The following is a 15,372-nucleotide window of genomic DNA, read 5'->3' as shown; positions in this document are numbered from 1 at the left end:
TTTTTAACAGAGCTATAGGAACACAGCATTGACCAGTGTATACAGTCAGCCTTTCTTCTTTTAGTCATGGTCAGTGTACACACAGTGCACATCATTACTGTAGCTCTGACAAGCCAAATATTTTGCAAAGTTTTATAAAGCCAAAGAACATGCTATAAATGACTAAGGGGGGATATTCTGCTCACAAGAATGAAATTATTACAGCGACCAGCACTAGGTTTGAAACTAGTTTCTAAGTCTTAAGCTAATTGCATTTAAGTTACAACGATGCACTTTAGAAATTGTGGCCTCCAATGAAAGCCGTTGCTTAGTTACTTCCAGCAATACTTTGATTTGAGCTAGTTGGTTGTAGCATGACATGTTTACGCAAAAGGCGTAAACATTTTTTTCAGCTATCAGTTTTACATTCAGCGGGATGGTGTTTGTATTGGGTCGTCCCTTGCCCCTATTTTAAGTGACATTTATTTATCGTGTGTTGACAAACGTGTTAGTGACCGGCTTTTACTGACCTCTAACTTTTTTAGGGTACTTAGCTACGTGGATGACTACCTAATTGTGCTAACCGATCATTTAGGTTCAAAACCAAGCGCCATCCTTGAAGACATAGTCACCATTTTCACCAGTGAATCAAAAGGGCTCCGTTTCACGCATGAAGTTCCCCACAACAATAGCCTGCAGTTTCTTGATTTGAAACTGCAATTTAAGCAGGACCGCCATGTTTGTTGGTCCTACAACCCGAGATCGTGCAAAGAGCTACTGCCTTTTAGTAGTGCACATTCCAAGCTAATTAAGCGCGGAATCGTTGCGACATGCTTGAATGCAGCCTTGGATAAATCGTGTGATCATGAGATGGCACAGAGCTTCGATGCGCAAATTGAACGCTTTCATCAAGCCGGGTACCCAGAACACCTCATCACTAGCATTAGTGAGGACCTGGTTAAGAAGCGCAAGCGGATGTTGATGGGAGAACAGGGTCAAAAAAACAAGCATAAAGAAAAAGAACCGACTGTGGTGATTCCCTATATTCAGCGGCTTTCGCACAACCTGAAGAAAGTGGCCAGCAGATATAAGATCAACGTGGTGCTTTCTGCTCCCTGCAAGCTGTCGCGCGTTTGCACTTTCAACAGAGTAAGAAAGGTTAAGCAGTGCAAAAAGAAACACCAAATTCGCGCCACTGAATGCACGGCTGATGTTGTGTATGTTGTTCCTCTAAGCTGCGGCAAGGAACATATCGGCCAGACAGGTCAGTGCTACAATGAATGAGTGAGGCAGCACAAGATTGCTGTAAAAAATGGCTATGGCAGCCACATGGCCACTCACTGCAAAAGCTGCAAATGCCGTCCTGGTTTTGAGAACACCAAATTCATTGCAAGATCAAAAGACAGATTAGAGCGTGAAATAATAGAAGCATATTACATCAAGCAGAGGGGCGATATCTGCATAAGCAGGTCATCTGTGTCATTGTCAGAAGAAGAGATTAGGTTTCTGAGTGGGTCTCTTGCAGCGTTATAATCATTCCTTTGGTCCGTTTGGCACATGCATCTTTGTTGAATCACACCTTGTTTCTGGTTTGTCTGTATCTTTTTGCATGCAGTGTGGTTCTTAAGTGGTTTTTTTCTGTGAATAAACTAGTTGGAAGTTGGCGCCAGTCCTGTCCTGTTCTGTGTGTTGTCTTCGTTTTTTAGCGCCAGTACGCCTTTAGCGTAAACATGTCTTAGTTACTTGTTTACTGACACCTTTGACTAGAGAATAAACTAATTTTTGCCACATGACAGTGTAGTCTTAAGGTGGGACTGCTTTACTGCTTGTGATAGTAACCGACTTCACTGCTTTTTCAAGCACCAGCACCTCAATGCAAATGACCTCTCCTCACAAGGGGGGTAGTTTCAAGATTAGTTTGTCTTAGCAATGGTTACTCCACTTCAAGGTCATCTGTATAAATGAAGTGCGGGTGGGCTGCCAAAAGCAATAACCCCGTCATATTTTTCCACGTATAATAAGAGTATGAAAAGCTCACTGAAACCATTTAGTATTTGCTCTGCAGTTGGTGCTTCAGTGGTGGCGGTCATCAGGTGTAGTCTTCATGGAGTCCCTTATAAATGATATCTTTTGAGAGAAACTCAACTTCAGCATCATTACGATATCCCACATTTGTTGGAAGCACAACTAACTTGGGAATGCTGACCCAAGTGTCTGCTGTCCCGCAACAGTAACGACAGGCTTTCTCTACCTCATCCAGTCTGTGCAGCAGCGTGTCAAATGACACCTATACTTTCAGTAGCTACAATTTCTTTCCATTTGAAAGGAGCCTAGTACTGCTTTCGCAATCCCGACAAGGTGCGAGATGCGGTAGTCTTGTTTTAATAAGCTGGGCGTCGCGAGGTGACCTTGATGAAATGGAATCTATCTTATCCAGACCATGTAGCAGTGCTTGACGGGGTACCTTTGCTTGCGGCAGCTGAAGTTATTTTTATTTTAAAAGCAGCTATGTACAGTTTTCATGGTCCAGACATCATGCGAGATGCGATCTTGCTTCCAGTGACATGGTGATAAGTCATCCAAATCGAAACGTCTAAACTTGGTAGAAGCTGCATACTGAAAGTACTGCTAGGTAATGGTTCCTTTCATTGGAAGTCTGATGATGATAGCAATGAATAATATGAAACTGGTACAACAAATTCGAGGTGAAAATCGCATGGATCTGCATTTAATATGAGCTGGAAATTTAAGATGCTACAATCTGGAAAGAAGTCTCATATTGCATGCGGGCGTTTACTATAGCTGTCGGCCTCAATTAGGCATTGTGCTTGATTTCACTAATTTCAATAACAAGGCATTTAAAAACAGCTTCACAATCTTTTGCAGGCTTGTCGTCAAAGTAGGTGTTTGTGTGCCAAGAAAGCCTGCAATGTGTGTAGCTTATTGGTCACATGTAGGAGCTAAGTGAATACCTGTTCAAAAGAAAACAAAGAGATTTTATTGAGAGTTTAGGCAGTACAATGATGATGCCAAAAGGAGGCAAGAAGTAGCGGTCGCCACCTGAAAGTTTTCTGCGCTACATAGCCGAGCACTTAGTTCAGAATCTGATGAGGAGGATGTTTCATGACAGTGCAGCGTGTGTTGCACCGCTTAAATAGGGACCCTCCGCAGTTTATTTTATTTTTATGAAGAGCGATATGCCACAGAGGCCAGTCATGCGTGCAATATGATTTTTTTTCATGTCCCTCATAATCTCATAACATATTTTGGTCAGTTGTTGGTCCCTTAAATAATTTGAACTTGAAGGCAACCGAATTCCTGTTTTAAGTTTTGCAGAGCTTGAATTAAGACCAGTGCACTTGTTGATGGGAACAAAGGCTCTGTTTGAGTGAGCCAGAAATTTGTACTGAGAAAGGTTCAATTAGATGAGTTAAAATTAATGAGTCATCTGCATCTGCACGTTTCTTATGTTTGCTCTGTCCAGCTATACTTTAAGATGAATTCATGCTTTCTTATGTAGGAAAGTGTTTTTTTTTCAGGCATGAATCAACGCATAGTGAAGTTGCTTTTAGAAATAAGATCCGATATAAAAGAACTGAAAGGAAAATATTCTGCTACACTAGAGGAGATGGCGGGAAGTGACGCAGTAATGGTTGCCTCCTCATTGGAAAGCCTTGCCGACATTGAAGAGGCTTTAGAAGATAAAGATCAGAGGGCTCATCTGGTAAGAAAAAATTTGCTGTCTTGCCGTCTTTTGTCTTCTCAAGTGATGTTATAAATATATGGGAGCAATTCCTGAAGTAGTTCTAGTAAGTTCTCGTTAGATTGTTGGTCATTATAATGAACCTTCCCAGAAAATGGTTGTAGCGCCGAAACAGACAACACACAGAAAGCTATACGGGACAGGCGCAACTTCCAACTGATTTATTCACCGCGAACGCGAATGAATATAAGACAAACAATCAAGAAGGATCACAAGAACCACACATGCGCGGGAGGGATGTATAAAAACTGAACAAATTGAAAAACATTTTTTGAAATAGAAGATAGCCGAGTCACACAGGTGTCTCACCCGCGTGTATCTCAAAAAGCAGTTTCGTTCTTATATATTGGAATTGAGGGGGTACTAACACAGTCGCTACAGTTGCTTTTGATATAGAAAGCCTCTAACAGTTCACGGGCTGTCTCGTCCTGACTTCTGCTTAACACCTTCGTGTCTTTCAGCCTTCCTGTACACTTAATCTTTCTTTCTTTACTGCAGGCTTTACAGTGATGGGGCAGATGTGAGCCTGTGCCATTTTTTAAATCCCGACTGTGCTCTGCTAATCGGTCGTTAATACAGCGGCCGGTTTGGCCGATGTACTTCTTTCCGCACGTCAGAGGAATCTGGTAAACGACTCCCACAGCACATTTAACAAACGGAGCTGCATGTCTTTTGGTACATGCAGTTTTTTTGCCTTGTTGGGATCAGTTTTAACGCACAGGGCAGCCAGTTTCTTGGGGGCGGAAAAAACCACAGGTACCTTGTATTTTGTTGCTACATGCTTCAAATTGTGCGCCACCTTATGGGTGTACGGGATGACAACCGGTATACGTTTGGTTTTTGTGACCTCATGTTCATTACCTTCTTTACTACATTCTTTCTTTAGTTTTCTCAACAAAGTTTCTGCTACTGTGCTTACGATCGACGTTGGAAAGCCTGCTTGTTCCTGTATCGTAATCTGTATCTAATCTGCTCAGCATGTTGCGCGCTCTGTGTTCATGGCAAGATACGCCCCCATGTGATAAGGGCGTTACCCGCCTGTTCCTATCGTGTATAAAACCAGTGCTGAATAAACGCTGAGGCTCACTTTTGCCCAGCAAATGGCACACGCTGTGTCGTGGTCTGTTCCACTCGATGCATGGTGACAGAAGTGGTTAGCATGGCAATGCACTTCGTGCACGACGCGTGAAGACCAGCGATCCTGTGGCGGAAAATGGATTTCCTCAAAGCACCGGAGCCGCTCTTACAACAGGCGACCTGCGCAAGAACTGGCAGCTCTTCAAACAAAGGTTTAAAATTTTCCTCACGGCGTCAGAGGTCGCAGAGAAGCCTCGGACTGAGTCGAAGAGGACAGCGTTTCTTTTGAGCGTCGCGGGCGCAGAGGCCATTGAAGTCTTTAACACCTTCACGTTTGCAGAAGGCGAAAAGAACGACGACTATGCCAAAGTGGTGAAAACATTTGATGAGTATTGCATTGCACAGACCAATGAGGTTCACGAGCGGTACATATTCAGGAGAAGAATCCAAGCTGCTGGCGAACCAGTGGAGCATTTCTTCAATCAAGCACGTGCTTGCAACTTTGGCGCTTTCGCGGAATCGATGGTGAGGGACCAAATTGTATTCGGGATAAATGACGACACTGCACGCGAAAAGCTCCTCAGGGACAACAACTTGACCATGCAGAAAGCAGAACAAGCCTGTAAAGCAGCTGAAGCATCAGCAAATCACAAGGAAATGTGGAACCAGGAACACCAAGTGTATCCTATCAGCAGGACTAGCACGAGCCGCGAAAGCAGAGAACAGACACGTTATGAATGCCGAAACTGCGGCGGAAAACACTCCCCAAGAAGGTGCCCTGCTTTTGGAAAAACGCGCCGGAGATGTCAGCGGAAAAACCACTTTGCCAGATGGTGTAAAGCGACGGCAGTTGTTGGCGAGTTGCAAAGCGGCCAAGATGATTTCGAGATTCTCGACGTATCCGCAAGGAACGTGTCTAGCAAGCATGACTGGACGGTGGAAGTCCAAATCAAGAACGTGGCAGTTCAGTTAAAGGTGGACACTGGATCGCAGGCAAATGTGTTGCCTTATGGATTATACGCCAAAATGAACCCACAGCGGCCCCTCTACCCCAGCAGTGCGATTTTACGCTCCTACGGCGGAGATGTAATCAAACACATTGGCGTCATGCGGGCCGAAGTCTCGCTAAATGGTTGCCAAGCGATCCTAGGATTTGAGGCGAGTGAACGCCTGGGACTGATTTCACGCGTAAACAGCGTGTCGCAAAACAGCTCTGAAGAAGTGGTTGCCAGCTTTCGTCACCTTTTCACTGGCACCGGCTGCGTCAAACGAGTATACCACATGGTGCTTCGCAAGGACGCACACCAGTGGTTCAGAGACCTCGTCGAGTACCACTGGCTTTAGAGGAGCCACTTCGGGACGAGTTGTCACGTATGGAGCAAGCCGGAATAATTGCAAAAGTCACTGAGCCAACTGACTGGGTGAGTCCACTTGTTATCGTACGAAAGAAAGACGGGAAGCTGCGAGTCTGCATGGACCCCAGGACAATAAATGAGTGCCTCAAGCGCGAGCACTACGCGATGCCGAGGCGGGAAGACGTAGAGGCCGAGCTGGCCGGCGCAAGAGTATTCTCTCGCCTAGATGCAAACACAGGGTTTCACCAAATTCCCTTAGATGACGAGACGTCTAGGATATGCACTTTTGCGACACTCTTCTGCCGCTATCGATTTTTGCGACTGCCTTTCGGAATATCATCAGCGTCCGAAGTATTTCAGCGAACCCTAAGTGAAATTTTTGACGCGCTTCGTGGCGTTAGAGTGTATGTCGATGACATACTCGTGTGGTGCAATTCCCAACAAGAGCACGAGCAACGTCACAGATCAGCGCTAGAAGCGGCAGAACGTGCGGGCCTTACGTTCAATCCAGCAAAGTGCGAGTTTGGCGTTCAACAAATTGAATTCCTGGGCGATGTGATAAACGAAGAAGGAATCCGTCCAAATGCATCCCATGTTGAGTGCATGTTGCAGATGCCACCCCCTAGTGATAAACTAGCCGGTCAACGCATGCTGGGTGTCGTGAACTATTTCGGAAAGTTTTTTCCAGCACTAGCAGAGAGGACCACGCTTCTCAGAAGCTTGCTAAAAAAAGACACTGTTTTCGAATGGTCGGCAAATCACGAAAAAGAATGGAGAGCGCTGTGCGACAGCCTTAGCAAGCAGCCCTTGCTATCAGTTTTTGACCCTGAAAAAGAAACGAGGTTATCATGCGATGCGTCACAAAACGGAATCGGTGCTGCCTTGCTGCAGTATCACAACGGTGCATGGAAACCGGTTGCTTACGCCTCCAGAGTGCTTACAGATACGCAGCAACGCTATTCACAAATTGAAAAGGAAGCAAAGGCGATAGTTTTCGGCTGCGAAAAATTTCACCATTTCATGTATGGGCGGAAGGTTGTCGTTGAGACTGACCATCGTCCGTTGATCTCCATTTCGCAGAAGGCGATCGGTGAATGCCGCCCAGACTGCAGCGATTTTTTTTGCGTCTGCTACGCTATGAGATTTTCATGCATTATGGTCCAGGAAAACAGCTTCTATTGGCGGACATGCTGTCCAGGGCTTCCGTTAAGCGCGCAGCAGATAACGCAGACGACGACGTCGAAGTGCACGCAGTAAGTGTGGTCGATTCTCTTGTCAGCGAAACCACGTGGAAAGAACTGGCTTCCGAGACACGGAAGGACACGCAGCTCGCCGTTGTGCTAGAGCACCTGGAGAACGGGCAACCAATTGAAGGACCACTCAAGCCTTTTGCCGCTGAGCTATCGGAAGTAAAAGGGGTTCTCTTGAAAGGCTGTAAGATTGTCATTCTGGCCAGTATGAGGCGCGATATGTTGGCAAGAATTCATCAAGGCCACATGGGAAGTAACAAGTGCAAAGAAAGGGCACGGCGCCTGGTGTTCTGGCCAGGAATGAACACTGATATCGAGACGTTTGTACAGGCATGTTCTGTATGTAAAACGTACGCTTACAAGTTGCCGCAAGAGCCTTTGATTATGCGTCCGGTTCCAGACCAACCATGGTGCCGCGTCGGCATGGATATTTTTAGCCACGCAGGTCGGTCATACTTGTGTATTTATGATGCCCTATACAATTTTCCCGAAGTCCAACAGCTCGTAGACACTTCAGCAAAAACTACTGTAGATGCAGCAAGTGCCATATTAGAGAGTTTTAGTATTGCGGACTTTGCGTAATTGCGTGCATAGCGGAATAGCGGGTCCAGAGTGCGCATGCGCAGAACGCTAACGGGGAAATAGCGTTAGCTTACGCACGCAATTTTCAGAATTAGGCGTTGCGGCTTTTGCGCCCTTAGCGTTTAAACATGGCGGCGTCCTCCCAAGCGATAGCCGCCCGCTTCAGCCAATTCGGCAGTCCTTGCGATTCCGGTCGGCATGTTTACCGACAACTACTGCTGTTTTTGCTTTTCGCTACGACTTACCTTGCTTCTACAATAAAGTTTAAGCGACAATTCAGACCAGTTTTTGACATACGCTCTCGATTCTGGAGCGCGCAAGCCTAATGGAACCTCCAACTACACTGCTACCGGCTGCAACGGCCCGAAACGCAGCAGAAACCTAGCAAAAACGTCTGGAACGAGACAAAAATAGACTTGGAGGTTTCTCGCGGTGTTTTATGGACTTGAATTATGTAAAGAGAGTTTATAATAAATTTTCCTGAAGTTTTTGAACATTAGACGTCATGTGATGGCAAATATTTTTGCTGCAACGGCTTTTTAGTTAATATTGCCTTTACTACATGGCGCCACTATTTTGCGTTTTTATTTCATTTTATTTCAATTTCGGGGTAATTTTTCAGACGAAAATGAACGCTGCACTAATAGTTCGTTTAAAAAACTGGGAAATATTATACTTTGGCAAGTTAGCGGCAATGTCGACCATTTTAGAAGGACCGTTGTCATCCATGTCAAGCAGATGGCGTTTAGCGTTTTCAAAACGCTACACTAAAACTGTCTGTATGGATAAGTTGCTTGCGGCACGCTGACGTAATTTCCCTTAGGTCCGCTATCACGCTAACGCTATACTAAAACTCTCTATTTTCCAGATATGGCATACCTGTAGAGGTATGCACTGATAACGGGCCTCAGTTTTCCAGTTGAGAATTTGCTATGTTCTCAAAAGTATACGATTTCAAACACGTGACCTCAAGCCCGTAATTTCCCCGCTCCAACGGACTCGCCGAAAAGGGGTACAAGTAGTCAAGAGAATCTTGAAGAAAACAACTGAAGCTAAACAAGACTTTTGGCTTGGTCTTCTCGCCTACAGGTCAAATCCACTGGAATGCGGCTGGTCACAGGCCGAAATATTACAGGGACGCTCGCTGCGAACAACTCTACCAGCCGTTCAGGTCGGACAAAGCCGGCGGGTTGACAAACGCCAGCAAAAAGACTACTCAAGAGGGCCACTCGCACCACTCAACAACGGCGAAACGGTCAGAATAAAAGACGGCTCATCATGCAGAAGAAAGGCTCGGGTTCTTCGGTCGTCTGGTCAACCAAGGTCATATGTAGTCATGACGGAAGACGGGCAGCTTTTGCGACGCAACCGCGAGCATCTGCTGTCAACCAGAGAATCTTTTCGCCTTAGCGGTCCTCCTCACGACGACGAAGGTGATTTTCAAGAATGCGCTGCCCTACCAGCACACAACACGACCCAGAGGCGACGCAAAGTCCAAACAGCACAGCGAGCAGTGTGCCGACAGTTCCGCAACAAGCAGCTGCTCCAAGAAGGACTATAATACAACGAAGACCACCTCGGCGCTTAATGTACGACGCGAACTTTCAACAAGTGCCGTGACTGCATTCAGTGCTCTGATCTTTGCTGTAGTTTTGATGTGCAGTGATTCTTCAACTTTTTTTTGTTCTCCCGAGCTAAAAGCGCTCCTTGTCCTTCGTTTTTTTTTCTCTTTACGAAGGGGGATGTATCGTAATCTGTATCTAATCTGCTGAGCATGTAGCGCGCTCTGTGTTCATGGCAAGATACGCCCCCATGTGATAAGGGCGTTACCCGCCTGTTCCTATCTTGTATAAAACCAGTGCTGATTAAACGCTGGGGCTCACTTTTGCCCAGCAAGTGACACACGACGTGTCGTCGTCTGTTCCACTCGATGCAGTTCCAACTTCCGAACCTGTGTTTGGAAGCTTTCGCTCGCGTTATGGCAATATGATTTCTTCAGCGATGCTTCCAGGCACATCTGGGCAGTGGCGCGCTTTACAGTCTTTGAATGGGCAGAATGATAGGGCATTATTTCCTTTCGTGCGCGAGGGCAATATATCCAGCAAAATTGCCGTCGCGCACGAAAGGAAATAATGCCCTATGATTCTGCCCATTCAGAGACTGTGAAGCGCGCCATTGCCCAGATGTGCCTGGAAGCATCGCTGAAGGAATCATGTTACCATAAAGCGAGCGAAAGCTTCCAAACCCAGGTTCGCAATTTGGAACAAGCAGGCTTTCCAACGTCGATCGTAAGCACAGTAGCAGAAACTTTGTTGAGAAAACTAAAGAAAGAATGTAGTAAAGAAGGCAATAAACATTAGGTCACAAAAACCAAAAGTATACCGGTTGTTATCCCGTACACCCATAAGGTGGCGCACAATTTGAAGCATGTGGCAACAAAAAACAAGCTACCTGTGGTTTTTCCGCCCCCAAGAAACTGGCTGCCCTGTGCGTTAAAACTGATCCCAACAAGGTAAAGAAAACTGCATGTAACAAAAGACATGCCGCTCTGTTTGTTAAATGTGCTGTGGGAGTCGTTTATCAGATTCCTCTGACGTGCTGAAAGAAGTACATCGGCCAAACCGGCCCCTGTATTAACGACCGATTAGCAGAGCACAGTCGGGATTAAAAACATGGCACAGGCTCACATCTGCCCCAACACTGTAAAGCCTGCAGTAAAGAACGAAAGGTTAAGTGTACAGCAAGGTTGAAAGACAAGAAAGGTTTAAGCAGAAGTCAGGACCAGACAGCCCGTGAACTGTTAGATGCTTTCTATATCAAAAACAACTGTAGCGACTGTGTTAGTACCCCTCAGTTGCAATATATAAGAATGAAACTGATTTTTTAGATGCACGGGGATGAGACACATGTGTGACTCGGCTATCTTCTTTTTTAAAAAATGTTTTTCAATTTGTTAAATTTTTGTACATCCCTCCCGAGCATGTGTGGTTCTTGCGATCCTTCTTGATTGTTTGTCTTATATTCATTCGCGTTCGCGGTGAATGAATCAGTTGGAAGTTGCGCCTCTCCCGTCTAGCTTTCTGTGTGTTGTCTGTTTCGGCGCTCCAACCATTTTCTGGAAACGTGCACCAACTAGCCCCCAAACAAGTATTACTCATCATTATGAAATTTTGGATAATTTTAACTGTACTACTTGTTACCCGCGGTACTTATGTGGAGCGGCGAGTCCTCCCTAAAGGACTCATCTACCATCTGTACTACTTGTTGCGGCTAAGCTCTATAGAAGCATATATGTAATAATAAAGCTTGTTAATTCGAACGTGAATCGGTGCGGCCATGGTTAATTCTAACTTTGCCCTGCCACACCCCGATTGCCTGGTGCCTGGCTCAGGGCCGGAGAAATGTCCCCACGATATGGTGGCCTATTCAGTCATATCACAAGGCTACGTTGCCACAAAAATGCAGAGAGAAGGTAAAACCGTGAAACTGTATGACAAAATCAGTTCCATGACTGGCATGGCAGCCATGGGTGCCAGAGGGCAGGGACAGAGGGGGCAGCAGCCGTGGCACCAGCTGCCTGCTTTGTTCCGTGTCACATCTGAGCCTTTTAACGAAACGCTGGTTAATTCAACCTCCGTTAATTCATAAATCCGAAAAATTTGAACTGCTGGCACGGTCCTCGCCAACGGCCATGGCTTCGTAAGCCCACCAATATGGATGGTATGGGTCTCGCACTAATTAGTTGGAACGGGCTCTTAAAAGCTGGCTGTAGCCAGGTATGATCAGCACGGTAAGCAATCATCAAGGTAGCCCTCCCTAAACCTGAACTGCATGCTGCAGAGTTGAGCATGCACATCTGACGTGCACGTAGCTGCAGGCATGACGAAAATATGAACGGCCTAACCTCCGAGTGTAGGCTGGCCACTTAGTTTTGGTTTTGCTTTTATGAGCTTCATGCTAGCCCGTGGCGACAGCGGCTATCGGACGTACATCAGCCAGCTAACCAAGCTCAGCTCAGGCTGTTTTGGATGCTCATTGGTGGCACAGAGAGTTTCCCTCGCTTCCATCTGCGTGGTTCTTTTATTCTTCCAAACTGTGCACTCAAGTGTCATTTCATGCATTGTGCGGTGAAGCCTGCTCGTACAAGACGCTGCTATGACGCACCGCTATGGCAGCATTGCACCGTGATAGATTCCAGGGAGGGCCTTACTAATTAGGTGCTCTGTTTTGACACTGGTGGCACTGCGAATGAAATAAATCAATCATGAAAATGCAAAAATAGTCAATTTTCTGCTGTTCTTATCCGAAACGCATGGGACTGTTGCCCATTCTTTCACTATATATATTTACTGTGGTGCAAGTGGTTCTTGTCAGTATTTCGTGTTAATATGATAATTGAAATTTTTTTTTCCGGTCCCTTGAAGTTCGAATCAGTGACCTTTTGCAGTAATACACGCTTTGTTCAAAGCTACATTAGAAGCTTTGAGATTAACTTTTTTTTTCATTTTTTTAGCTGAAGTAAAGCAGACTTGTTCTGCACATCGTATCTTTGTAGCATAAGCCGAATTGCGGTCTAGAAGAAACTAGGTGCTATGCTAAAAAATATGCCGTGAAAGTGCATTAGTTCGAACTGAAGGCCACAATGAAAAGACAAAAGCTAAGGAAACGATTTCTAATGTTGTTCTACAAGAAGCTGAAACATCGTTGCCTGCTTTTGGCATAGAAAACTGCGCAGCAGTGATTTTCCAGGGCTCTGTCAAGTGCTTCGTTGTGTGCAAACATTTAGACGCTTCCGAACAAAATTCTTCCAGAGTGGAAAGGTTCTCAGTGGACTTTTTATTAGTGTGGCACAATACCGGTGGCGGCTTCGCATGTGAGGAGAGCCCACTGCACTAACTATGAAGAGCATCATGTGGTGCATGCACGGATACGGCACACTAGGAGAACGACGAAACCACGCGGATGGAAGCGAGAGTAACGTGCAGATGATGATAGAGCTAAGTGCCTGAAAAAAAAAGTAAACGAGTGACTTGCCATTCAGTGTTGAAACTGTGTGGATCACAGCTGTGGTTGCAGCAGGTGGACGTGAAGCTTAGAAATGCCAGGCAGAAACTGTGCGGCTGGATTGTCTGTTTTGGTGACAGAGTCTACAGTTGTCATCGCACCCGCATGTTAAAGTTGGGTGGTCAGCACGGCATCATGGTTCACGTCTAAAGGGGACTATTCGGTCACTCACTTGTTGTGCTGGTCGTACTTTGACATGTCCACTCTTGGGAAGCCATTCAGATTAGCCTGCGTGAGTGCTTTTGTTTGAATTCAAGAGCTCTCGATGTCATAGGTTTATGTTGGCATTGGCTTGTGCCATGCGGGCATTCCGAATTATTCAAGTTTCTGAATAAATGGCAATTGAATTAATTTCGCCTTATTCTTTTTAGCAACAACATGTTGAACTTGAAAAATTGTTATTCTGTTATTGGCATCATAAGAATAGCATAGTTGTCGGAGTTAATATTTGCCTTAGTATCGCATTTCCTTCAATTGCGCTTATGAGCTACAGGCAACATAATGATTCTTTTTTATGAAACTTAGATGCATAGTATTTTGAACAGATTATATATATGGAAAGTCCTTTTCGGATAAAGCTGAAAAATTGCCTTGTGTTGCATTTGACTTTGTGGAGTGGAAAGCTTCATTTTATGCAAGTGCAGTTGAATGAGGATTTGCTGCAGTCCATATCTAGCGTACTACAAAAAATTAGCACAAGTATTAGCCTTGCTGCGCATAGTGGCAGCTGACAATCATGCACTTACATCATTCATGTAGCTCCAGATTAGAAGTCGTCCTCGTTCAAGGTGGCCTTAAAGTAATGGTTTACCTTTTTTCCCCTCATCTTATTGTTAGGGAAGCATATGTCATTGAGTCGTGCATAAAAGAAAGTTAATATGATGATGCAAAGATGGGTGTATATAAGAACAGAGCATTCTGATATCGGCAAGCCGGGTCAAACCACTGTGATGATAGGTGTGTTTGAGTCACTTGTATACCCTGTTCTCCATGCTTCTGATTTTATCTTGCCTTCCACATGGGTCCTCAAAAAGACAGTTTTCTGAAAGATTCATTTATAGTTTTCAGGGCATATTCACTTTATGTGATCTGCATAAACCATTTCAGGTAAAAAAAGTTGCACTAATTGACGGCGACACAGCTGATGAGGCCACCAAACTTATAATGATGTTGATGGTCAAAACCCTTGTGGCCCTGAGGTATACATTGAGGGGTGGGGCGAGAAGCAGGCGTTCAAGACGCTACGGCTATACAGCGCAATTGTTGGTGAGTACATGTGAATGTTCTGAGGACTATAGACATTTTGTGAATACACCATCTAACTGTAGGAAAAAGCTATTTTTAATCCATCATCTTGTGTGGTTTTCAGCACTTCTGCTATCAATTAAATGTAGGCATCCAAATTTAATGGCTCATGCACCTTTTCGTTGTGCTTCACTGTATGCTGAATATTAAGAGCAAAAGCAATTTGCTGATATTTCAAGCATTGCACAAAGAAGCATTGCATATGGTCGTAAAGTATTTCCTGAAATACGTGATGGTGATACTGTGCAAAGAGATTTTTACCCACCCCACCCAATATAAATTTGATATGTATGTTTATTTGTTCACTTTTACAGCTGCTTTACAGCGCAGGGTCCCCACAGCCACTGTGGAAACAATAAACAACCGAGTGGTTGAATTTCTTCGGGGCGCAAGAGACAGAGATGGCGGCCGAAGGGCTCGAATGAAGGAGGGCCATCTTTCATCCCTGTAACTGGGGCATAAGAACGCCCAAAAATGAGTTTGGAACTCTCCGAAATAATTTGGACCATCTGGGAATCTTTAACTTCCGTGCACTTTAAAGATCCTCAGGTGGTTCAAATTATTCCGCAGACATCCACTACGTCAGCTATTTCTTCCTTTTTCTTTCACTCCCTCCTTCCTCCCTACCCATAAGCCGCAGTTCGGTTGTCCACATAGATATGTGAGACAGTTACTCCGTCATTACCTTTTTTCTAAACGAATTTTCAAAACACCTTGAAAAAAACAATAAATCAATAAGAAGCATTCTTACCTTCATTGTTTATGGTTTATGGGGGTTCAACGTCCGAAACTGACTCACGCTATGAGGGACGCCGGAGTAAAGGGCTCTAAAAATTTCAACCACCTGGGGTTGCATTGTGATGTCAGATATGTGGAATATATTTCCAGCAGTAACAGGCACAGAAAAAGTACTGATGAAACATGCACAGGAAGCCGAAGTGGGGATGGAATGGGGTAGTCCAAGTGGGCCCAAGGTGGGCTAGCCCAAGTGGGCCCA

At 45.1% G+C, this 15,372-nt stretch overlaps 1 pseudogene; it reads left to right on the top strand.

The window, feature by feature from the left end:
- Positions 1-3,607: 3,607 nt before the first annotated feature.
- Positions 3,608-14,826, top strand: LOC149345505 (uncharacterized; annotated as a pseudogene).
- Positions 14,827-15,372: the final 546 nt, after the last annotated feature.

This window comes from Amblyomma mixtum, chromosome 4 (assembly GCF_055824585.1).
Source record: "Amblyomma mixtum isolate Tamu chromosome 4, ASM5582458v1, whole genome shotgun sequence".
Taxonomy (NCBI): domain Eukaryota; kingdom Metazoa; phylum Arthropoda; class Arachnida; order Ixodida; family Ixodidae; genus Amblyomma; species Amblyomma mixtum.
Note: the sequence above shows the minus strand (reverse complement) of the source record. Positions and strands in the feature narration are given on the sequence as shown.